The sequence below is a fragment of the Thermobia domestica genome, chromosome 14 (assembly GCF_964235325.1).
Source record: "Thermobia domestica chromosome 14, izTheDome1.hap1.1, whole genome shotgun sequence".
Taxonomy (NCBI): domain Eukaryota; kingdom Metazoa; phylum Arthropoda; class Insecta; order Zygentoma; family Lepismatidae; genus Thermobia; species Thermobia domestica.
Genome location: NC_137467.1, coordinates 67,935,888 through 67,963,385, shown reverse-complemented (window position 1 = coordinate 67,963,385; position 27,498 = coordinate 67,935,888). Strand labels below are relative to the sequence as shown.

The 27,498-nt window shown below is 34.8% G+C and overlaps 1 long non-coding RNA gene across 3 annotated transcripts in view; it reads right to left on the bottom strand.

Annotated features, from left to right (window-relative positions):
- The window catches only part of LOC145670615 (uncharacterized), a 201,852-nt gene extending 182,034 nt beyond the window's left edge, over positions 1 to 19,818 (bottom strand). For 2 of the 3 annotated variants that reach the window (XR_014128362.1, XR_014128364.1), the window contains exon 1: positions 19,744 to 19,818. This is a non-coding gene — a long non-coding RNA (uncharacterized LOC145670615). Of the gene's footprint in view, positions 1 to 7,366; positions 7,525 to 19,743 lie in introns of those variants that run through there. The other variant, XR_014128363.1, reaches the window with a different exon arrangement.
- Between the last annotated feature and the right edge of the window lie 7,680 nt (positions 19,819 to 27,498).

Genomic DNA, 27,498 nt, shown 5'->3' with positions numbered 1-27,498 from the left:
TTGTTTTGTTATAGTAAAGGACTACTTCTGGCTTTTTCTCTGCTGCAGAAGTGTCAACTTCAGGCTGGTTATGCATTGTACTCAGAAGAGTAAAAGTTTTGTACTTCTTTGGACAGTACGAAACTATTATGGTATCCTGTTGGAATCCAAGCAAACTGCTTCCTACAGCCCTACTTTTATCCGGTTTGGTAAATGAAGCTGGGTGTTCTGGCTTACTCTTCCGTATAGTTCTGACGTAGGTACGTTTTCGTTCCTTCAATTTACGTGCAAGAGAAAGGCTTGTAAAGAATTTATCCCCAGTAATACTACCACTTCCAGCAATTTCTTCTGTCAGTTGATTGACTCTTACCTCTTGATTGACTTCTCTTCCTTGTTCTGGACTCTTTCCGCTATATATTTGCATCTTCCACACATAGCTTGTGGTGCTCTCACAAATGACCCAGAAATTTATTCCATATTTACCCGGTTTACTTGGTATGTATTGCCGAAAGGGACAACGTCCACGAAAAGTCACAAGCTATTCGTCCACCGTCAGTTATCTCGGGGAATATAAGCGTTCTGTAGAGTTTTAACCCAGTCTTCAAACACTGCACGAATTGGAGATAGTTTATCATCAGGTCTTCTCTGGCGCCTGAGCTGTGCATCATCAAAACGTACAGCGGAATTGATTTGTTGAAAACGATTCCTGATCATAATGGAATTGAAGATAGGTCGACCGTCTTCCTTACTCCAGAGCTGCCTAGTTTCTTCACTCTGATTTGTATACCCCAATAAGTATTAGCACGCCGATATATATGTCTGAACACTAACAGGTTTCCACTCACGAGAAAATTTTATCCTACCTTCCTTGTTAGTCCACTTGTAAATTGTTTCCAGAATGTTCCTACGAAAAAATAGACAAAAAGCACATTTCTCATCGTCAACTTCCCTGTTAGCATACCGTGTAGGACCACAGTCCTTTCTAGTTACATCGGCAGCACCAGTACGCCCGCGATTGGTAGTGAAGGGTACTAAATTGAAATGTTCTAAGCCACTTCTAGAGCGGAAAATTGCTTCGTCTTGCACGTCGCTGTCACTAACATCAGAAAAATCACTCTCACTTGCAGATAATTCTAATAATTCACAGTCCACTTCTCATCATCTGTCGAATCACCAGAAAAATCCTCCTCTTCTGCCAACAGACATCGGCGTATGTCGTTATCGGAAAGTTCGCCATGTGCCATTATCCTCACACACTAAATTCAATGACTAAAGTGAAACGTGCACTGGCTGGTTTAGAATATATTATAGGTAGAAATATATAATACGCCCCTGAGAGGTGGTGTCAGAAAGAAAACACCATAAACCAGTAAACATTATGTACAAAAGGAATAAATAGTTGGGAAAAATTACTAAAACTGCATTAACTCCTTTATAAGTAAAACATTTTACTGATAACTTATAACATAATACTGATAACAAAGAATAAAGAACACGCTGACGTTAATTCTGCCATGTATGATCCACAATGTAAATCAAAACCAAAGTTGAACCAGTATTCCTATTTAAAATATAGTGGGTCCACTGGACCCACCTGGTACACAATGCTGCAATTTTAATATATACCACCTGATTTAAAGGAACAAAGTATTTCTGACATAACATGGAAGAGGAGCACCATAAAGAAAAAGTCACGGAATATTAGCGACCACTCACGAAAACTTACTCTGTAATTAATAAACGAAAAGTCATATGGGTCCAATGGACCCGTTTGGGACTCCCAGGGTTAATTCAAGTAGACAATAACTTAGTTCTATTGACTTTTTCAAGTATGTACACATTTTAATTTATATTTAAAAACAATTATGCACTAAAGGAAGCCAATATACGAACAAGAAATGCAAGAAATAAACGAACGCAGCAGCACTTACGCGGTGCAATCCTACCAGTTTTGTTACGGAAACTACGTGTATGTAGTGTAGACGTGTGGCTCGGCTGTTACTCGCTGCCATTCCACCAAACTAGTTACGACGTACTACGTGTGATCTTACCAAAGAGAATTTGATCATTACTTGGAATGCCACACTATTCCACTTAGAAAAGATTTCGAGTGAAAAATTTCTTTCTATGTCTGTATAGATCTTTTGCACGAGAAATGCTAATACGGCAACTCTTTCTCCGTCTCTTCCTTACAGTAAACAGGTTTGAATAAGACTCTATTACACTCACCGTCATAAATTGAGCAACAAATGGATACTTAGGAGTATAAAGATAGTAAACGCATGGTGGTGAACAAACTGTTATTGAAATTAAAGAAGCATCTATTTTACGCCGTACACCAAGGAAAATTACGAAACGAAAGTACGCTCGTGGAGAAAAAATGATATTGGAAGTAGGTGGCAATCAAACTGAAAAACACTGAAGACACAAAAAGATAGTTTGCTGACACCAATAATGGATATACTCACCGTGCATAGCAATACAGGATTCACAACGTTGTCTTTGCTGGCAATTAGTGTTTGTGCCAGATCATTTGGTATCTTGGTCCATTGTTGACAAGGAGGCATTGAAGATCTTGGAAAGTTAGGGAAAGGGTATAAAGCTTGCAATGCGTTGCCCTAGAACATCTCACATATGCTCGATCGGGTTAAGGTCCGGGGACCTAGATGACCACTCCATTCGTTGAATATGATATTGCTCTAAGTAATGATATACCAATTGTTCTCTATTGGTACGAGCATTATCGTCCTTTAGAAAAAACTTCCTGAACTCTAGCACGTGCGAGGGGTACAACGTGACGATTCAGGACATTATCCCTCTAGTGCTGAGCTGTCATTGTGTTACGCAAGACAACACCGATCAGCACGTTCTCCAAGCGAGAAGCCACCCCAGAAAAACAAATTTGAACCATCATAAATTTCTCTTTCAAGAATACTTGATGCATGGTAACGGGTTTCTGTTTCTCGCCAGAGCAATCTCCGTCAAGAATCACTGTCTAGGGAAAATCTACCCTTCTTTAAAGAGAACTGACTGCCATTGCTCCTGGGTCTAATTCAGATGCGCTCTTGTTCAAACTTAATCCCTACCTCTTGTTACACCGGGTGAAGTCTGTAGAAACCACTGGTCTTCTGGCATACGACCCAAATTCGTGAAGTTTGCAGTGTACTGTACTCGTTGAAAGAGGACGTCACGTGGCAACGACAGCCTCCACAAGCACTTGAGTTGCTGTTACAGACCTGTTTTTTCGGCTTGTCAAACGGATATATCGATCATCCTTTCTGATGCCACACGCAGACGACCAACACCCCAACGTCTCGGAGCAATTTGCGTTCTTTGGAACTTGCTCCATAAAATGCTGAGCACTGCTCGATCGATATTGAGCCACCGGGACACGCCGACCTGATGCTGCTCTGCTTTCAATCAACAGATGGCACGCTAGCGTAATTCATTCGGCAAATGATCCCACGTTGTCATATTCGCGTGTTTCACTCCACTAGACTTGCCTCTGCAATCTACACACACTGTCAGCCAACAAGTCCGTGAGTTTAAGCAGTCCTCGCCCATACCTAATACTTTACGAAGTCGTGTGAGGACAGCAGAATCGCAAGTTCTCCCACACAATCTTTCCCCGATGTTCGTCTATGCTCGTTATATTATGACATCCATTTTCTTTGCATTTCACCACCTCCGCCCCGTCCTTTATTTTTATTGCATATTTTGTCTTTGTTGCTTAATTTATGACGGGCAGTGTAGTTTCAGACAAGAACACCTTCATTAGTTCGCTGGTTTGAAATTGGTCTGAGATATGTGGTACAGTCCGCGGCTTAGAAATTGTTACAAAACTTCTAACTCCAAATTAATAACAAATGTTTGCCCCGTTTTCTAATGCAATCCAGAAATACACGTCTCGATCGATTAGTTATTTCTTGTCTTTAATCCTACTCCCTTCCTCCTCCACCTGTCCTTGTCTAAAGCAGCGTGTGCGACGTAATACACTCTTTCCATTCAGACGAAAAAAAATCAAGTTTACAATGTTATAGCTCTAAAACAGTCTTTTTCATTCGTATGTTCTGAAAAAAATAGCCTATTTAAAAAACGTCTTACAATCTTCCCATAGCTTCATTAATACCTTTAGTTTCATCTTTTCTTTCTTTAAAGACTGCAAGCTAGTAAGATGCTCCCTAAGAAATCTATGGAAATTGCCAATAACGGCAGTTAGTTTTGTGCTTCCTAAAATCTGTAATGCACGCACAGAGCTCGAGAATATCTACTGACAGAAATGAATGTTATTCAATGATCCATTTAATTTATTTTCAGTAATTGCAAGCAAGTGTTCCAAGAGCGTCATTTGGGCAGGACAGGAGGGTGTAATTTCCCCTCCCTTGCGCTTCATAAATATATATTGTTTAAGCAAAAGTATAGTAATACACTAGTAAAAAAGTGAAAAGTTTTTGTATGTGGAGACTCTCCCCCCCCCCCCCCGAATAAAATCTAAAGGTGTCGAAATAAGGTGGAGAACACTTTTGAGAGCATCAGATGATTACAAATGGAGAGAAAGATCTTGAGAACTGAGGAATTAAGAATTTAAAGAATATGAAGCTTCCGAGACGGGTTTCGAACCGCGAACCTTGTAGTTATCGAAACATGACTTTATCCACTCTGCTACGGAGAACTCTGTACTCACGCATATACGTTTCCTTTAGCTACGTTGAAAACTAGCTTAATGGAATATTCCAAAAGTGCACTTGGTGGATGCGCCGTTCTGATAGGATATAAACCTCTTGTAACTTAGTTACAGTGTGCATAATGAACTTCTCCTTGTTCAGAACACTTTTCAGGGCAGTAAAATTTGTTACTATTGTGTTAATTAGGTTACATTTGATATAACCATCTCATAAGGTAGTGCCAAACCCAGTGCGTTATCATCTGTAAGGTGATTGGTTAATGCAAGTTACTCCTACGTGTATGGTGCGAACTTCGAATCAAGACCATTCGTATTGATTATTTTCTTTGAGCTACGCCCACACTGTGCATTCCACAAATTCAATTTAGAAGTAATGTAGTCACAGCTAGTTTAATTCGAAATTATTTTAAAATATGATATTTTTGTTATTACATGCGTTTCTTTAACTTGCGATGTTTCAAACTTGATATTAAATCTTACAACCTTAATGTAACTCATTTCCCTACGGCATATCATCATAAATGTTTGCACAACGACGACAGTCAGGCGTTAATACAAAATTCAGTTCTTACTGGAATGTATGCATATATATATTTAGAAAGTTTCACTCAGAAAAAAACGTACAGTGCAACATTGACTCTTGGAGGAATTTTAAACGAATTTACTATACGTATAAATTACGATCTCAACAATCTACTGTAGGGGCTGACACTGAAACAATTTCAGGGAGGGAAAAGAGTTATAAGTAAAAAAAAAAAGCGATAGAATACAAAAATAATGGTGTCAAGTTCATAGTATTCTGATTAGAAGGGTGAATAGTGGCTACCAGATGACACTCCTAACTTGTTTGTAGACTTGCATAAATGGAAAATTGTGTTGAAAGTATATTTTACATTCAAGTATGATTGTTTAAAAAACCTTGTCCTTGAACAATGTTTTATAAATATATTCTACTGTATTTCTTATTTATTTTAACATATTTTATATATATATTGTATTCTATGTTATACGACTCTTAATTACATTTTACGTCTTACATTTGAAGAGGAGCTTATGACAATTCAGAGCAGCAGTAACATGCACAGAATGCAGGCCTTGGCAATCCAGAGCTCCTGCCCCACGAAATCACTACTTTTCTGTAAATTATATCTAATTTTAGAGATAATAATAGACATTTTAGTAAAACATGCCCTCAAAAAATCCTTGTCTTACGCATCTGCAAAGCAGTGAAAATTTTAGAAAGTGAGCAGTGTAACGTATATCCTGTTTCTAAATATATATTTATATTAGTACTACAATTATTTTGGAAGGATATTAACACGTTACACGCGCACCTGCCTCCGCAAAGACAACTTAAACGTGCACGCTGGAAGGAAGGAGAATTTAATTCCCCCACTAAAAAATAAATTATGGTTATGTTGGTATAGTTCAAGTAACTGAACAAAAGTGGGAACTTATTAAATCCAATAGCTACTAGTAAAAATACTCTCATAGCACGCCAGGTAAACTAAGCTCTACATTAGTCAAATAATAGAGTTAAATCGGATATTATCAACTTTATATCTGTAAACTCGAACAATATAATTAATTGCCAAATTTTAAGAATACAAAAAATAACACAAAATGAATTTAATTTAGATCACAAAATTGAGAACTCAACTATAAAACTCATTATCATTCAAATATCGACCAGCGATAGCAGCATAAAAACAACCACAATGTTAAATGGCGTACTAACTTGCCAAGAGAAATTCTAGAAAATAATTTACTTACAGTAGGTATTCCAGTTATAAACCAAAGCTTTTACAGCAATAAACTCACATATTCACAATTTATCACATACACTATCAACACTTAATTTAATTTAGAAGCCGATTAGGTTGAAACATATTCAATTTTGACACCAAATATAATCGTTTTCCTTCCTATTTGATAGCTGCCTGTGATCTGACGATCCCAGGTAGCGCTGCACTTGAACAAAATTATCATTCCAAAAAGTACCACCAGAGGTCATTGAGAACCATAGCTTTTCTTGAAATGATTTAAATCTCAGTTAGGATACTATGATTATTACAAATCGGTGGAAAACTTGTTATCTCGTTTTAATAACAGAAAAATCGAGGATAATTATAATTTATAATTATTATTTTAGAAAATTCAAAACCTTGACTATAAATGACATATTACACACATCCTGCTCTCCCGAATTAAAAAGTTAACCTTTTTAATATAAATGTTCCTAAATTATAATCCATTTAATAAGCAACTGCCATAAGGTAACTACTAATAATATCTCCTTTAGTTAATTTGAATCATCCACTCCATCATTCATACCTAACCCCCAAAAAGAAAAAAAGAAACGAACTAAACAAAATCAAATACTAATAATAACCAGAATCATCCATCGCCATACAAAATACATTCACTCATGGATCTCTACTTCTAATCCATCACCCGTTAATAATTATGGCAATTAACTCATTAATAAATTATAAGAATACAGCCTAGATTATTCTTCAATCTTGTCTAATATCGGATAGATTAATTTCAAATCTTATTCCTCATAAGCATTATCAAACTATTTATCAATGCTCAAATTAACAATGTTAGCTAACCTGGAAATGCAGAATTGATTTTTTTTTACAGATATTTGCTCTCCAAAATATCCATTTAGGCAATAAACAATAAAAACATACTACTTACATACAGCTGACAAATTCTGCAATAATTGACAATATCCGAAACCAAACTTATTCATGGACACATACATACATCAATGGTAGTCGCGACAATATACAAAACACGGCATTGCAGGCCTGCAATAGAAATAACAATTACTATTTGATCAAAACAAATAATACACAAACAAATACATAACCAAAATAAAACTGTGGTAAGCGGTAACACTGACAGATACTCTAAATTAGCCGGATTTTTTTTTATGTTGCAGTTATATCTCTTCTCTCTCGATACTTTTTAGTAAGGGCTACATGTGACCTACGAACATCATTAGGATTAGCATCAGATCTAATTTGAACACTGTTCTGACCCAGGAATTTGACCAATGTGTATGGGCCCTCCCAACGATAAGCCAAGCTCTTATTAAACTTGGCCACCAATGATGACTTAACTTGCGATTTTATTAATAATTTATCCCCCACCTTATAATCAACAGGAATTCTCTTTTTATCATATAACGCCTTCCTTCTCTTCCACGCTAACTCCATATTACGCATCGCCGATGCCCAAATTTCACCTTTATTCTTATCCACATTCCACTTAGTGTCAAGAGGGTCACAGACATTATACCCGTATACTATATCCACTGGACTACACTTTAGTTCTGTGTGGATCGAATTATTGAGTGAAAATTCAATTTCGTGTATGCCCTTATCCCACTGTTGTTGTTTATCATGGAAAAATATCTTTAACCCATTTTTCACAGAACGTATGTATCTTTCACTCAAATTCGAAAACGCTGCGTAGGGGGAAATCCTGATATCTTTGATTCCTTGACTATATAAAAAGTCCGTGAACAATTTAGATACAAAAATAGAGTGACAATCATGGGCGAAAGCATGTATAAACCCATGCCTACACATTAACTTATACATCTTATGTATAATACTTTGGCTGGACAAAACTTTAATAGGTTCCAGATAAACAAAACGTGAACAACCATCTACTATAATTAAACAATAACGTCCTGATTTTGATCTTGTTATTGGCCCAATTACATCTCCATACCAAAGACCGTTTACAGTCTTTTCATATTCTGATACTAACAACCCCATCTTTTTCTTATTTTCGGCTTTGGCTAATTGACATTCTTTACAAGTGGTTACGTATTCCTTAATATCTTTCAAGATACCAGGCCATGTATAGCGCGAGGCTAATTTCCCAATCGTACGGCTCACCCCTCCGTGACCACCGGGCAAAATTTGTCCATGATAGAATTCCAACAATACTCTCCATAAATTTTTGGGAACACAAACCTTATAGGAGTTCTTATATGCTTTTGTTTTCTTACAAAGTATTCCGTTTACCAATTTATAACCTTCTACCTGTTGTTTGCTTTCCAATTTTTTAATTATTTCTGACAAAAAAGGATCTTTATACTGATGCTCCTTAATAGATAAAGATGCATAGGGCATATCCCACATATTTACCATACATAGGTTTTGCATTTCCTCATCACTAGATTGTACATTCTCAATCAATTCGAAATCATGGGTGTTATATACTCTAGAAATAAAATCAGATGTTACATTTAAATTTGACGATATGTGCTTAACATCAAAATGAAAGGCAAACAACCTATGCAATAAGCTACCATATTTTTTTACACGTTTAATATTCTTGAGGGCATAAGACAAACTTTGATTATCTACTAATAATTCAAATTTATTATGTAAATAGATTTTAAATCGTTCTAGAGTCTCCACTACTGACATCAATTCAAGCAAATAAATGGGCTTACTATAATCATAAGGACGTAATTTTCGACTGAAATACGCTACAGGTCTCAAGTAGCCTTCTGAATCGTACTGTTGGATCACCCCTCCAAGACTTTTTAATGATGAATCGCAACACACTATAAACTTTTGGTTTAAATCGGGTAATTTAAGCACAATGTGGGATTCGAACATTGCCTTGATATCATCTAAGGCTTTTTTCTGGGCGGGTCCCCAATGAAATGCCACCTTAGGAGATCTCAATTCATTTATTGGATGCATTATTTCATGAAAACCAGGCACGAACCTTGAGTAATATTGCAAGAATAAACATAAACGCAACACCCCCCGACGATTTTTTGGTGCTGGTAAGTTGCGTATAATATCTAGGCGAGCAGGATCCATTTCAAATTTATTATATTCAATAATATGACCTAAGTAAGAAATTCTGGTTTGAAACATAACACTTTTATCAAGTGACAGCGTAATACCATTTTCACGAAAAATATTCAACACTTTTGTCAACAATTTCTTATGCGAAACAATATCTTTAGAAACCAGTACGACATCATCAAAAAACCACTCCAATCCTTCCTCTTTTAAGGGATATAACAAGTCTGTCATAAGTTTTGACAACAAGTAAGACCCCACAGATAATCCGAAAGGTAAATAACGAAATTGAAAAAGGCCTCTGTGCGTCAAAAACGCAGTATACTGGCGCGAATTCTCAGATATCTTCAGTTGTAGATAAGCTTTACGTAGATCGATCACACTAAAGATACGCTCTTGAGATAATTGTGCAATAACATCCTCAATAAGCGGAGTATATTGAGAATTAACCAACAGTCTGTCATTCAAACCTTTGTAATTGACTACTAATCTTCTTCCCCCACTCTTATTTTTAACTAAAAATGCAGGAAAAGCCCAACAACTATTACTTTTTTCAATAATGTTCTGTTCTAACCAATCATCAATAATTTTATCCATCTCCTTCTGTTCACTACGTGAAATCGGATATGCTTTATTTCGAATAGGGGTTTCATCAGTCACTTTTAATTCATACTCAAAGTTTTTAACTGTTCCAATACGATCGCTGAAAACGTCAGAATAATTAGCAACCAATTCATTTACATACCTTGGTAAATCAGGATCTTCATTCACCAACTTGTGATCGACCAAAACCTTGGTAGCCTGCCTATTAGGAGTTCTCGTATCCTCTCGTACATTGGATCCATCCCCCTGTGTACCAGACTGTTGAAAATTATGTACCACCGCCCTGGATGTGGCTCTGCTGTTTGAAAATGTTTCTGCTTGCACACCATCGCGAGACGCCTGATGTTCCACAAACCATTTAGAAGTCGGAAACTTATGGGACCTGGAATGATTAGTTTCTGCGGCAGAATCATTTTTCAAAAGAGTAGGGGTATTATTTAACCTTATTGGAACTTTAACTTTTCCACCATCTATTATAAATTGTTTCTTGTTAATGTCTATTGCTCCTTTAAGAAAACTAATTCCGTCTATTCCTATAATAAACTTAGGTGACAAGTTTTTATGCAAAAAGAATTTAAGTTTGTAAGTTAAACCACCAATTTTTATCGGTAGAACAACACATTGATCTAAATAAAGCACTTCCTTTCCAATCCCCACTCCACGAAAAGTATCTTTAATATATTGCACTCTCCAGTTAGTGTTTTGTTCCCATTCTTTAAAAGAGTCTATATCACAAAGATTCACTGTACTGCAAGTATCTAAGGCTCCTTCTAACTTTCGTCCCAAAAAATACGCATCGATAAATGTAGCTATAGGTTTCCTATTATCTTCGGTTGACGTTCTATTCATCAAGGCCGCCTGTTGTTTTTGTTGTTGCTTTTTATACATACAATTTATAACCTTATGATCCCCGCCACAAAAATAACATTTTATTCTCTTTTTACACTCAATAGAAAAATTTGACCCGCACATTTCATCATAGACTAATTTTGATCTTTCATAATTCACATATTTAACAACTTCCTCATAAAGTTCTTGATAAGTTGATGGAATAATATATTTAAAGATTGCATATCTAATATCTGGTTTCATACCCTGTAAAACATTCACTTTAATACCCTCTTCATTTAGAGTGCCTTGAAACACCACATAAGCATCATAAATATTGCTGATATATTCTAATATATTTTCATTCTTGCTCTGAATACGTTCAACAAACAATCTATTTATTTCTCGTAAGCCTAATGGTGTCAACAGAGAAGTTCGTAAGGCACGACATACCTCCAACCAGTCATTAACATTGCCCAACAACTTAAGTAATTCTGTATTTAATAAAGCAGTAGTTTTTCCAATAGCCAACATCATAATACATTCTAAGGGAAACAACCTCAGTTTATTAATTTTATAAACAGAAAGCAAAAACTGAAAGAGTTCTATATCTTTGCTTCCATCACAAAAGGGTATATTACGAGCAAAATCGTTTAAAGATTTTGTGCTGAATGAGTTACAAGTTTACTTAAATCTGTTCTCAAAACAGAAGCATTAGTATTGCATGTGAAATTATTTACAACTGATTCTGAAGGAAATATCTGAGTTCCAGCCAAGTGCGAACGAATTGCTCGTATTTGTGCTGATAAGCTACCACCAGCTGTTGGAGGTGAACGGCCTTGACCGCCGACTGCTGTTTGCTCGTGGCCACCTGACACCCCCGGGCGACTAGGCGAAGCCTTAATACAAACGTTATCGCTCTGATTTTTATTGCCACTTGCAATAACAAATGAATTATTTTCTACCGTATTATTCTTTCCAGCGTCACTCAAAACACCAGGATCACTAGTGTGATTTTCCACACTAGGATTTGTCAATTGAGTTTGGTTAATTACTAAAACTCCAGTATCACCATTTTCGAAATGATCAAGTTCAAGACGTAGGTCATGATTAACAGATCCGGTCGCCATCTTACGAACCACTCGGTGACGCTCAATACAATTCTTATTACTTACTATTTAGCTATAATGCAACCCTTTTACAAAATAATCCGGCTCTATCTATCACATAACAAGAAATAATAACATATTTTACATTCCCACTCACCAACTGAGATCACAGGCAGCTATTTAGATTTGTAACGTATATCCTGTTTCTAAATATATATTTATATTAGTACTACAATTATTTTGGAAGGATATTAACACGTTACACGCGCACCTGCCTCCGCAAAGACAACTTAAACGTGCACGCTGGAAGGAAGGGAATTTAATTCCCCCACTAAAAAATAAATTATGGTTATGTTGATATAGTTCAAGTAACTGAACAAAAGTGGGAACTTATTAAATCCAATAGCTACTAGTAAAAATACTCTCATAGCACGCCAGGTAAACTAAGCTCTACATTAGTCAAATAATAGAGTTAAATCGGATATTATCAACTTTATATCTGTAAACTCGAACAATATAATTAATTGCCAAATTTTAAGAATACAAAAAATAACACAAAATGAATTTAATTTAGATCACAAAATTGAGAACTCAACTATAAAACTCATTATCATTCAAATATCGACCAGCGATAGCAGCATAAAAACAACCACAATGTTAAATGGCGTACTAACTTGCCAAGAGAAATTCTAGAAAATAATTTACTTACAGTAGGTATTCCAGTTATAAACCAAAGCTTTTACAGCAATAAACTCACATATTCACAATTTATCGCATACACTATCAACACTTAATTTAATTTAGAAGCCGATTAGGTTGAAACATATTCAATTTTGACACCAAATATAATCGTTTTCCTTCCTATTTGATAGCTGCCTGTGATCTGACGATCCCAGGTAGCGCTGCACTTGAACAAAATTATCATTCCAAAAAGTACCACCAGAGGTCATTGAGAACCATAGCTTTTCTTGAAATGATTTAAATCTCAGTTAGGATACTATGATTATTACAAATCGGTGGAAAACTTGTTATCTCGTTTTAATAACAGAAAAATCGTGGATAATTATAATTTACAATTATTATTTTAGAAAATTCAAAACCTTGACTATAAATGACATATTACAGCAGTTAGTAATGTTTCCCCAGAAGTTATATCTCCGATTTTTCCGAGTGTGATATCAGTATCTGTGCATTATCACTTTTCACCCGCAGTGTATTGAAACGTACTAAAAGCAAACTGTTCTGAATTCTTCACTGGTTCCCCCTATGACCTCACGCGAATAGGATCAACCTTTGACATATCCACATCTAAAATATCATCTTTTATGTCAGAGATCACGAAAACTATCCATCCGACGCAAATATAGGATATTTTCGATTTTTTTTTGCCTGTCACTCTCCCATTGTCAACTCCATGCCAACCAAGGCTAAATTTGAACTTACGCAGCATCCACAGTGTCACTATTCATCTTTGTACATGAATTCGACACTAATATCGTTCCTATTTGATGTCTTTTACATGTCACCTTCACCTCTTTGTAGGGGTGGTTTCAGTGTCTCGCCCCCATAACTATGGGGAAATTTCAACCAACGTAAGTATAATTATAATTTACCATTTGCAAAATAATTGTACAGGTGATCTTTTTCGGACAGGAATTCGTTAACTACTTTTTCGATATAAATGTATTGCCCCTTTTTAAGTAAGATCCTATACTCAATCATAAATCATGTCATTCAAAGCTCTAATGGAAAACGAAACGAATCGTCGTATACATTTACATTCATGAAGAGAAAAAGAGCAAAACATTGATTGCACAAACGTATAATGGTATCATTTGCATGCAAATTTATAACTTATAAAACATGTTGGCTTGTTAGATAAGGGGTTAGGAAACGGAATTCTTTTGCTGGTGGTCCTACTTTCGAATCTAGTCCATTCTTGTTTGCGTTTTTCTTTTAGCTACACTGAGTTTGTACATTCCAGATCTTCAAGCTTGATCTAAATTTAATACCAGTTAGTGAATTAAAAGAGATGACATTATTTTCAAATACGACACGTTATTACATGGTTTTCATTAGCTTACATTACCCAACTTTGATATCAACTCTTCCATCCTTATTTTAACCTCATTTCTTGACGTGTTTTGTTACAAAATTCATGAATCCTGACGGAAAAATTGCTTTACCACTTAATGGTTACTGCTATGAAAGCAAGTGCAAAATATGAGAATTAAATGTCATATCTGTAATTTCGTGTGGAGAAGAAACAAACTTGTGAACCAAAGGTTTAAGAACAACTCAACTTATTAAAATAAATTTTGCCGAAGATTATTCACTTATATAATCATAAAAGGAATACGAGAGACGTTCTGAAACGAAGAAATACAACATACAACTTTGAAAGCGGAGGCAAAGAAACGTAACGTAACAAGACTAAAGACGATTTATTTACGGCGTAGTGATCGTGGTTGAGTGGTCAAGGCATTCGATTAGTAATCTTGAGGTTCGTGGTTCGAATCCGCTTAGGGCACTTTTTTACTTTAATATTTTTGATGGCGATTGATCGACGATGACACGTTTTATTATATTCAGATATTTCAATACTCGGATGTTTCAATACTTGAACTACCAAATATTCAGGGATAATAATAGTAATAATAATACTTATTATTATCTCGTAGAAGATTGAAAGGTAGGAGCCAGTTATCGCTCCGATCATACCGTTAGAAGCAGAAACGTGACATTTGGCAAGAATATTTCTGTTTTGTTTAATGTTGCCCACGAGAAGAGAAATTTATCATCTTGTTTCTAAAACAAACAAAATAACATGAGAATTAACATTTTACATTCGAGACGGGATAAGGGTAACTCAAATTATCATGTCGCTTTAGAGATGAGAATCGGGACGAGATGAAGAGTGTCGTAAACATTTTTCGTCTTGTTACGATTCTCGAAATAGTGCATGTCCATTGTTTAAGTAACAATTGCTCTATAGACGGAATCTTATAAGCTTTTTGTTACTTTGTATCTTACAGCTCATTGAATTATGGTGTGTGTAGGTATTTTTTTTAGCAAAGCGTTTATACTTACCTCTGCATATCCTAAAAATTAGTATATTATATGACTTACTGCTGAGTAATGTTCAATTATTTCTATTACAGTTATTTTTCCTAAAACCTACACTAGAGCACTCTACAGCAAACGTTAGTAGAAAGCTTTTGTTTAAAATGTGGGTAGTTGCAGAAATGTATCTTGAAGGTACCTAAACCCTTCTCCGAAATCCCTACGCTTAAGTAAGTTTTTCCAAATTTTAGACCTACTTTAAAACTTTTAATACCATTATTATTATTATTATTACTGAAGTGTTGTTAATTTAGTGGTTCAACCTATTCCACCCAGCTCCCGTCTAGTGGGCATTGTGCTGAATAAACACCGTGTGTGTAGTTTTCTCCGGATTTCGCATCGTCCCAATTTCTGTATTTCAATATTTCTTTCATTCTCATAATGGACTTCTTCTGTAGCTTAGCCGGCATAACCATTACTTAAAAACAAATTTTTGTATGGCTTTTCTGAGTTCAGTACCCCTACTTTCTACGTGAAATTGGCCTGGAAACTTTCCGTTTAACATTTAACTAGTTGTAGGAACGTATGCAGAGGGTATGTCCTGATGGTACTTACAATTGTCTCCAATCCCGACTATTTTCTAACTTTTGCCTAATGCTAGAGGCGATTTCACAGATTTTAATATAATTTGTCCTCATACGGAATTTGTCTTCTATATTGTTATTATTATTATTATTATTATTATTATTATTATTATTATTACTGAATATTTGAGATATAAATATTACGTCCTATTCCAATGAAAATAAGCATACTGAAGTTAAGAAAAATCAAAAGAAGTTTTTTGGACCCTCTATAAGGATGAATTGCCTTATAAGAGATACTTTGGAAGGAAAAGAGGGGAAGCAAAGAAAATGTCAGCTAATGAACAATATGAAAATCGAACCTTCGGATGCCTTATCAGAAACTAAATTGGATTTGTCTTCATCACGATACATGTCTTTGGGTAAAAGACATTGCATTATGTTTGCGTTATATTGATATTTTAACAATATATATATATATATATATATATATATATATATATATATATATATAATAGTTCATATTTACCAATTTTGGTTGAACGAATATATGGAACGTGTTGAAAATGACGAACGGAAATATTATTATTACTTTTAGTAAGAGTGGAAGAAAGTAGAAACAATTCCACAAAGTCGTTTCAGACAAATTTATGACTTATATTAATCCTTAAGGATGACCATTTTGTATTCCCGAATTGTTTGTGAAACACGCCAAGTTTTCAGACAGTAGGAATCGAGTGTGTAGACTGTGACGTCATGTTACTTTTCCTCCTGTGAAGGAAGTCGTTTCAACTCTAACTTGTAAGAACGAGAGAAATTGACTATGTTTTGTGTTATTATACGTCAGAAATATCAACTTTGTAAATTATAAAATATTTCGAAATCTCGTCGGAGGGACTCGAACCGCGCACCCCTGACTCACGAAACGACTGCTCAAGCCACTATCCTAAGACTGCTCTTTTAAATAAAAGTCAAGAAACACTCGTGTATAGAACACATTGCAAGCGTTTACGATTGTAATATTTTATTAACGATGAAACAGTGATTTCCGTCATGATAAAATATTATAGTCCAGAAAATTCAAGTTTAAATTTAAAAAAAGAAGACCGAAAGTATCTCCGTAACTTATCTTTATTATATTCGGTTATTCACGTTTTACATTTATTTCCAGTAACCTTGAACGAGAGGGACACGAGCACAGATGCATCGAGGACATTTAATATTTCAAAGTATCTTCCATCGGTGAATCGTAACTGAGACCCCCGAGATCTGATTGGTGAGGTCCCTAGTTCCTTCCCAAGAGAAGTAAGCTTGAGACGAACAACATTGTGCTCGTAGGTTTTCTCGGGACACTCTCACTTTATCATTACACCAATTCGTTCATTATAATTCACTTGCTTTAATTATAGTCTCCATCAACCTATCAGGCATAATCGTGTGACATTACACGTAAAGATTATATTTTCAAGCTGTTAACCCAAACCAATCCGAATCGAGAAACAGTTGCATATTATGCTCAATAGCGTGTTTTCACAAAAAAAAAAAAAAAAAAAAAAATGTAGAAAAGAAACGGGCAATCGTAATTTCATTCAAAAGTGAAGCAGCAGACTCATAATACCTTCACCTAAAACGAAACACGAGGGAAGACTTAAGGGAAAGGAAATCGATTTTCCACAGCTATACTATGGGAAAGCCATAAGTAAAAACTTGCGTGATCTTCAAGCAATGCGAAAGGCTATGTAGGCAATCTATTTTTATAAATTATCAACCGCAAGCAAACCAAACTATGTATGTGCTGTGTCCAAATAGGAGAAAATTGGTGGTGTGGTTACAACAGAAACCAAGTTATAGGGGAGCTTTACGAGCACAAACACATTTACCAGAATCAGCAAAGAATCATATTAACCCAACCTTTGAAGCACTTGCTGCCCCACAGCTCCTCAATAAAGAACTATCTTCCCGGCAAGACTCAAAATCCGAATTAAAGTTTCAATAGCATGATTTGCAACGCTGTCCAGAAACGTCATTTGCTAGTGCAAGAGTGGTACATATAGCTGTGTATGATGCATTGTTATGTTTTAATAATGGCTCTTCGATCAGGTGTGAGTTTCTGAATAAGTTAGGAGTAACATCAGGTGAGTAGGCGTTAGGAATAACATTAGACAAAAGACTCAAGAAAAGGGAAAAGAGCAGAGAAGAAAATGAGGAAGACAAAGAAAGCAACGAAAAATATGATTACGGTGCATTCTAAGTGCTTCAAGTAACCAGTAATTCATTTAAACTCAGCTAACCTTTACATACATTTTTCTCAAAAGCACGTTTTTTTCTACGTATATGTACACTCATGTCCAAAATAATAGTGGCATATCTAAAACTGTCTTCTTGTAAGGATATAATTTCATAATGAATTTGCAACGTCTTTTAATACTGACACTATGTGTACAATCGGGAAATGTATATTTGTGGTAAATTTCATATGAAAAGAATTATAAATACGAAAAATTAGAATGAGTAAAACAAAATGTTGCTAAATGGACAAGAAAGTTTTATTTTCGTTTTATCCTTCTTATTTACTGCTCTTCTGACATGAAATTTTGCACATACATGTCTTTGCCGATTAAACACATACTAACATTGTAAGAAATACCGGGCGAATTCGTCATGAAATTATTTTTTATTACTATTGTGCAACTCTAAAGTATAATGCTTTATTATATTCTTGGACTTATATTTTTTGAAGTTATGTATTGTAACATTAATTAGTATGTACTACTTAATGACATGCATATTAGATCCCTTACGGGCATTAACATTAAAGAAAATGTAGGTAAGTGAGATGAATCAAACTTGCATCATGGATGTCATTTAGGGAGGGCAGGAGGGGGCAATTGCTTCCCCAAGGGATTGAGGAATACATATACTTTAATAGATTGTCTGCTAATGTACTGGTACAAAACGTGAAAGTCTTACGTCATTGTTGCTCTTTGCCTCCTCAAACAAAGCCTGAAATGACGGTGCTGACTTGCATATATATAAAACAGAAGTAATTATGTATTTATCAAGTGTGGGGGAAATTGAAAGAAAAATATAATTGAATTTCATATTTATAGTGTGTTTCAAACAAAATAATTCTAAACAAAACAATAGTATCAGGAGCATCTTCGTATATTTTGATATGGCATTTCTTAGCTACGCTGTTTAAACTTGTATTTATCTATTGAAATATCTATGGCAAAACTTCAATCCCGTCGTCTTTGGTTTCTAATTTCTGTGCTCTATTAGGTTATTTTTAATTAATTGATAAACAATTGAAATTAACTATTTAGAAGTTGCGTATATTAGTAATCTGTTGGCAGAGAAATTACGCGCTTTCTAATGTTTAATATTTCGTTTAATTGGCGAAAGGAGTAAGATGTTTGATTACTCGTACGACATCTCTCAAGGAATAGATAGAGAGGAAAATATTTTCAAAACTGCATGAAATGAGATAGTAGGATGTGAGAAAATATTTTACATAGTATGCTATAAGAAATTAGAGCAATTTTGCTTCTTGTTATGAATACTATAAGTAAATATTTTATCAAATTCTGCATTGTAATTAACAGTTATGTCATTACCCCTTTTAATAATTGAAGACGACACATTGAAAAATACGTATAATTATTATATTTTGTGAAAAATGACAATATCTATACGACATTTTATTTGCGAAAACTGTTATAACAAAACAAGATTTGATACACTAACTTTGATGTCAGGTATTTTCGTGTCTTGGTTTATGTTAATGTTCTACTACAAAAATATAAAATGCTGAATGATATTTGGAAATGACATATGTGAATGATGAGGAAATATTAATTGAATAGCACAACTGTCATCTATCTACAAAATACTTCCGTTCTAACACAAAGTATTGCAGTAGTTAATCCCAATGTGAACGACACATCAAAATGGATATTTTGCAGTAACTTGAATTGAGTGTATCTAGTTGTAAAATAGTACCTTATTTAATTAAGTAATGAAAAATTGTCATTAACACTTTACTTTACCTGCAATTTGTTCTGCATTCAACTCCAACGCTCAATTCTCATCCATATATAATGTGTGTGTCAAATAAATGAAATGAAAAGCTATGTAAATGTTTAATTCATGTGAGGCTGAAACAATAGAAAGACAATACATTATTTTGATACAAACATTGTAAATATCAAGGATAGTTACATATTCTCCAGTTGGTGCAATGCATGGTTTACACAGTTGGGAACTATGTTTTCTTAAACAGACAATGCTAATGCCTACTTATCACAATATGCCAAGAACGTTCTGTATTTGGAATTCAAGAAGGTAATAACTTAATTCTCTTGACTTTTTCAAGTATGTACACATTTTAGTTTATAGTTAAAGACGAATATTATCCAGAAAAGCAAGCCAATATAGGAATAAGAAATGCATGGAATATAAAGAACAACGTACGTAAAAATTATATATAATTTTAAATGCTCTGACGTGAGATAAACGGAAATTACTGAAGCTAATCTATGATCCAATTCGCATTTTTGGAATAAAACAAATGAAAAAAAATGGTTTACAACAAGAAATAGCATTTATGTTAACCTATTCTAACAAGATATGGTTATAGGGATTTTTTTTACAGCTTTTACGCGGCGCAATCCCACCAGTTTCGTTACGAAAACTAGGTGTATGTAGAGTAGACGTGTTGCTCCGCTGTTACTTCGTGCCAATCCACCAAATTAGTTATGACGTACTATGTGTCATTTTATCAAACAGTATTTGATCATTACTTTGAATGCCACACTATTCCACTTAGAAAGGATCTCGAGTGAATAATTTATTTCTGTGTGTGTGTAGCTCTTTTGCACGATAACTGCTAGTACGACAACAACTTCTCGGTCTCTTTCTTGCAGTAGACAGTTTTGAATAAGACTCTATTACACTGACCGTCATAAACTAAGCAACAACGGATGATTAGGAGTATAACGAAAGTAAACGCATGGTGGTGAACAAACTGATATTGAAATTAAAGAAGTATCTATTTTACGTCGTACAGCAAGGGAATTTACCAAACGAAAGGCAGCTTGTGGAGAAAAAATGATGTTGGGCGTAGCTGGCACTGAAACTGAAAAACACTGAAGCCACAAAAAGATAGTTTGTTGATAGCAATATGCGATATGCTCACCTAGCATAGCAATACAGGATTCACAACTCGTCTCATGCTGGCAGTAAGTGTTTGTACCAGATCATTTGGTATCTGGGTCCATTGTTAACAAGGAGTGCATTGAAGATCTTGGAAAGTTTGTAGAGGGTATAAGGCTTGCAATGCGTTGCCCTAGAGCTTCTCACATATGTTCGATTGGGTTCAGGTACAGGAACCTCGATGGCCACAACATTTGTTGAAAATGGTATTGCTCGAAGTGATGGTCGACCAATTGTGCTTTTTGTGTAAGAGGATTAGAATAAATTTCGGAACACTACGACGTGCGAGAGGTACTCCCATGCGCAAAAAATATTGCGCGTATACTGTAACTCACATTTTTTCGCAATTATTCCATTTTCCATATGTTTATTGGTAAAATTCAGTTATTAGTACGTGGAGATAATAGAAAGCAATCCATCTAAGGAGATATTTCCAAAAAATATAATAAAATAATAAAAATATAAGCAAAAAACAAAATTATGTTCGGTTTTGTGTATACTGGCAATAATGTTTTCGAGGGAATTTTTGGACTAGCACAGCACGATTGCAGAGGGAATAATAAGATTAGTAGGAGAAGACCTGAACCAAGGAATGGAAATTGGAGTAAAATATTGCATTTATTGGCTTAAATCTAGGGTGTAAATTGTCTGCCAAATATAAATTAGCTTCTGTAAGCAAGATGTTATGCGAAAATATATAAACAAAGAGAAAAACTGTTGTCTTAAGTTTGGAAATGACATGCTCTATAGCCATGAGCATTTATTTCTTAAGAAAAAGATCGGCAACAAAAGAAAATCTGTGTGGTCAAGTGGGTAGAGTGACGGACCAGTAATTCTTATACTGTTTTGACACCAGATCGAATCCCATCCGGTCCTGTTCAATTTTTTTTCTTTATAAAACATTGTAGAAAGTGTATAATTTTTATGTTAATAAGAAACGAAATAATATAATAATGAAATAACTTTTTGTTTTTCTGATGACGTATTTTTTCAGAATTAGCTTACTATTTATTACTAATAGCGATTGTTTTTAGTTTATGGTATGGTATGCTTAACCGTTCCCTCTCCGTTTTTACACAGCTTCAACTCACTGCGAGTGTCTGTGAGTCAGGAACAGAAAAAAACAAAACAAGAGCAACCTGCAGCTTACACACAGCGTGAGGAACACAGTCACAGCGATAGCTCGTTGTCATGAAGAAAAAAAACTGTTCTAGTGTTTCTGTGTGTGTGTTTCTTTTTAAAGTATTGACTCTCTCTCTCTCTCCTTTTGTTTCATATCCACAAGTGCAAGAAATGCAAGTCTGTGTGAAAAAAAAATCAAGAGTGCTTTCTTTAAACAAAAGTAAATTTTACAGCTCTCTTTGTGAGGAACGCGAATGCTTCCAAAAGATGCCATGAATATTAACTATAATCGTACCAAATTATACAGTAGCATGAAAAACTGATAATAAAATGATGTAACATGCATAAGCTTTTTTTTCTAGAGTAACCACACATTAAACATAACAAATTAAATTTTTGAGATTACAAATTATCACAGTACGTGTCGGTGTAGGCCTATTCGTTTTCACATTCGAGCGACGAAAGAAGAAAGTGTGGTGATAGTTATAAAAACCGAATACTAGATTTCAATAAATTCAAGTTACATGGCTCCTACATATCGAAAAAAATGATTTTTCGATGTCTGTCCATCTATTTGTCTCTCGGTTTGTCACGCTTTTACACGCACTCAAATAGAGGCCATACTGTTCAACTTATCTGCACCGAAACCTAGACATAACGTTTTAATAACATAATATCTTTCGAATTTTATGTCCTTCGACACCTAAAAGCAAGGGTAATTTACTGAAGGATTAAAATTTAAAATAATTCAATTTTCTCAAATAACAAAAAAGCTGTGACGATTTTATTTACTTTTGATAAATATATATTTTATTAACAAATCTCCACCACATATGAATAATTTTTCTGAAAAAATATATATGGTGTAATTTACTGTATGGGATGCGTTCTTTTTGCACAATTTTCTCAACCACATTTCATAAATAAACGTATCATTAATTACCTAACAATATGACAACTCGTTCGAAGGAGTAGCTTAATCTTAGGGTGAGCTTTCCCCCGATGGTTTTCCCATTAACGCCTCAGGCAATTTTGTTCATATTTCGTAAAGAAATATTTCATTAATAAACTAACATAGAGCATAAATAGTTTATTCCGATAACATACAGAAGAAGTGGTTTTCTCAAGGGTTGATTTTTTTTGGACAATTGTCTCAGTAATAACTGAGACAAATTTGTTCTAATTTCAGTAAAAATATTTTCTGTAATAATCTTACAATATGGTATAACTCACTTGTTCCGAAAAGAAAAATCCAAAAGAGAGAGTTTACTTTGACAGTGAAATTTTTCCCGACGATTTGCTTAAAAATTACTCGATATACTGTCAAAAGTACAGATAGAAGAGTTTACCTTTGAGGGTAAGCTTTTCCCGATGACCTTCCTAAAAACAACTCAGGAGATGTTTGTTGTTCATATTTTATAAATACGTGTTACATAAATAACCTAGCTATATGGTATAATTCCCTCATCCGGAAAATCTAGAAATGGTATATTACTTTTGATAGTAAGTTTTACCCTGCGATATTCTCAAGAACGACTCAGGCGATTGTGTTTGTATTTCATAAATAAATGTTTTATGAAAACACTAACAATATAGCATAGCTCGTTTGTACTGAAAAGATCCACAAGGGATAATTTATTCTTGGGGATGACTTTTTGCATAATTTTCTCAGAAATTACTCAGACGCTTTTGCTTATAGTTCACATACAATTATATCATTTATAATTCTAATATATGGATCAAGTTATTTCTAACGGAAATATGACCAATGGGTACTTTACTTTTGGGCCTGAAGTTTCTTCTAGCAAAGTTTTCCAAAACATTATTTTATTCGCATTTTCCCAAATAAATGTTTCAATAACAGTTGCAGCCTAACATAAGTCAGTGTAAAAAATTCGAGCGAGAAAGTACAGTGCGTTTACTCCGTACCCTTTCTTAAATATATTTTTAAATGTTACACCTAATCGCAATTTTCCGAACAAAATCGAAACTTCTTTTTACACGTGCCTTGTTGTGGTCAAATGGTTCAAGTGCATTGGTTCTGGATTAGATTTCCAGTGAGAGCTAGTGTATCTTCATCCAAGAGATGTGACACGTCGGTGCAAAGAAGCAAGTGTTTAAATAAGCCTAACCAAGCTAATCAACAAAAGAAATAATACAAGTTACGAAATTATCGTAGAAACGTTGTTAATATTAGGTAGGTTCGACTGGAATGTCCAAACAATTGTCAATTCCAAAGGTCTTTGTTTTCGTCCGGCGGGAGCTCATGTGGTTCGGATTTCACGTTAATCAGTAGGTCCACGTCTCATATAGCCTCGCTGCTGAAAGGGACGATAAACTCAAAATCACATCACACATCTTTGTTTTCGCCTTTGTTTTAGCTCATAAATGTCTCAGTCATAAGCTCTTTACTGGCTAGCGTACGCGCCTTTGGCGTGGAAGACCCGGCTTCGATTCCTGGCGAGAGCTCACGTGGTTCGGAGTCCACGTGAATCAGTAGGCCGACGTCTCATATAGCTTCGGTGCTGAACGAGACGTTAAACTCAAACTCAATGTCTTTGTTCATAAATGTCTTTGTGTATGGTTTTGCATATACGTGGCATGGACATTAAATTTTGATTTCTACGCCATATGTATCTAATTACATACACACCTATAGAACGAACACAACAAACTTGGAATATCTACATTGTTTCCGTATGGAAAATAATCACGCTCTACTGTACAGGACAGCCGTGTGTATGGAATTCCATACACATGGCAATCAACGTATTAAGAAATGTATAATAATAAGAATTATTATTATTATTATTATTATTATTATTATTATTATTATTATTATTATTATTATTATTATTATTATTATTATTATTATTAATAAACAGAAAACGATACGATCACTTACACAATTTATAAATATAAGTTAACATTTAATAAGCATATAACTGCAATGGAATTAAGTTGTTTCTCTCTCTCCCTGAACGCTACAGCCCTTATTGTTCTAAGGCGTAGAAGAGAACTTGTGGCACCCACGATTTGGGGCGGTGTGTGGTCACAACTTGGTATCCCTTTGTTGTTAGTCCTAGCTTTCTAGACGGATGCAGTTATTACCGGTAGAATATACAAGCAAATAGACTTTTGTATTACTATTAAAGTAAATAATTACACTCATTCCTTCAATGTGATACTTGTGGTTGCTTAACCGTATACAGACAGCTGATCCATGAAAAAATCGTTAATAATAATAATAATAATAATAATAATAATAATAATAATAATAATAATAATAATAATAATAATAATAATAATAATAAATAACAGGAACTCGACAAATATTCTTGCAAATAATAGGAAAAAGTTTGCGTCACACTGTTCACTTTGCTGGACACACCAGTGTGGCGCGTTATACCGATTGTGGCACACTGGAATATAGGGTATGTTTTTTTTTTTCAACTATTCCAACTGCTTCAATTGAAATGGATCTATAATAATAAGAGAATGAATTTAGTCTTCTTACCCTTCAATTTAGAAATAAGGTTCGCGAGAATTTCATAAAAGAATAATATACTCAGAATTGTATATAGTAGTTTGTTTTATTCGAAATTACATACCGGTACTTCCTGCAACCGTTTTTTGATTGAAATGATTTGAAATGAAATTTTTAAGTTTTACGTCCCACGATTATGCCGGATAGGCTAAAAGAGACAGTGATGATAAGAAATGAATGAAATGGTGGAATGAAAAAAGTGGGATAAAACGGGAGAACCTCGAGATAACCCACGCACACAGTGTTTGTCCAGCACAAGGTTCACTTGGCGCGAGCATAGATCGAACCAAGGACTCCATGCACCAAAGGTGAACGCTCTACCACTGAAACACCGTGGTTTCTGAAATTACTTATGGAACTACCGAGAACTATGCTGTAATATTTGAATGTGCTCCAAGTTTACAATAATTAGTTTAGTTAAATTCATTATTAACAATTAAATAATTGCATTCATTATTAACAGGTAAATGCTGCTGATGCAAAGACTTAAATCTAGCGATACCGCGAGCGTAAGTATTAAACAGAGGGATTTTAAAGAGCCGCCTGAGCTGGGGGCCCTGGGCTCCATTGGCTCTGCCCTTAATGCTAATGCCTATAGATTATAAATTAAAGGGGACGGGCCGAGTTCGTTCTAAAAATTCCGGCCCGTGCAGACCTCTAGCTCCTGTGTATATGCTATCTGAAAATACAGTAGAGTTTCGCTTATCCGACATAAAACAGGCAGGCAGAACGCCGGATAATATGGATGTGTTAAGGAAAGACCTATAAAAAGTCAAACTATGATATAATTTTACACATTACGCATCTAATTATCATCTTTGCAAGAAACAAATATAATGCATTGACTCAGTGATATCCAGCGTGAGGTCCTGGAAGCTGTCCCTTACCAAACCTCAAGCACTTTTTAATAAACCTACTTTTTCCCTTTTGAGTTTTTTTTTTTTTTATGTCAGATTACTTTGAGTCAATGTCCAAACTGTGGACAATGCGTTGTTCTTATAATTCTAACAAGTAACACTTCCCAAGTGTAACACTCCGATTTTGATAAAATTTGGCAGGTATATACTATACATAAAATAAACAAATAAGTGCTTTTTTATTTTTTATTTTATTTTATTTATTTATTTATTTTTTTTTTTTTGCTGAAAAACGGTTTTAGGGGGCAAAAGCCCTCACCCAAAATTTGAAAGTTGACGCTCGAAAGGCAAAAACAAGTGGACCAAAGTGAACGAAATTGTGAACAGATATTGCGGACATAAAATTAGAGAATACGTGTTTTGTATTTTCCTGGAAAAAACGGTTAGGTGGGGCACAGATCCCTCCAAACCTTTGATCATGAAATATCAAAAGTGCTAATAACAGTATGTCAGAAGTGCCTAAATTTACATGAAGAATTGGAACAAAACTTTGTGTTAGGACAATAAGCAAAAAATAAACAAATTCGGCTTTTTTATTTCCTGCGAAAAAACGGTTTTAGAGGAGAAAAGGTCCCCCCCATGAATTTTGAAATTTGACGCAAGAAAGGCAAGAAAAAATGTACCGAACTGAATGAAATTGTTCACAAATGTTGTAGAGGTAAGATGAGGAAATACGTGCTTCGTATTTTCCTGAAAAGAGAAAAAAACCTTTTGAGTGGACCGAGGCGTTGAATGTCGGAAGGATTGGACCGAAGCGAATGAAATTGTCTGTAGATATTGGATATGAAAAATAAAGCCCTCGTGTTTCACAAGTGTCTCCATCAGATTTCTTCAAATTTGGCAGATCAACAACAAGCACAAACAGTATAGCGTATTTTGTAGTATTTCACGAGGCAACTTTAACCCTTACAATGTTTTTCCGCATAAACAAAAACTCGTGCCGATTAATTTCCTGTTTGCTGTTGATGTGCCAAAATTGATAGGGACATCTTTAAAACACGAAA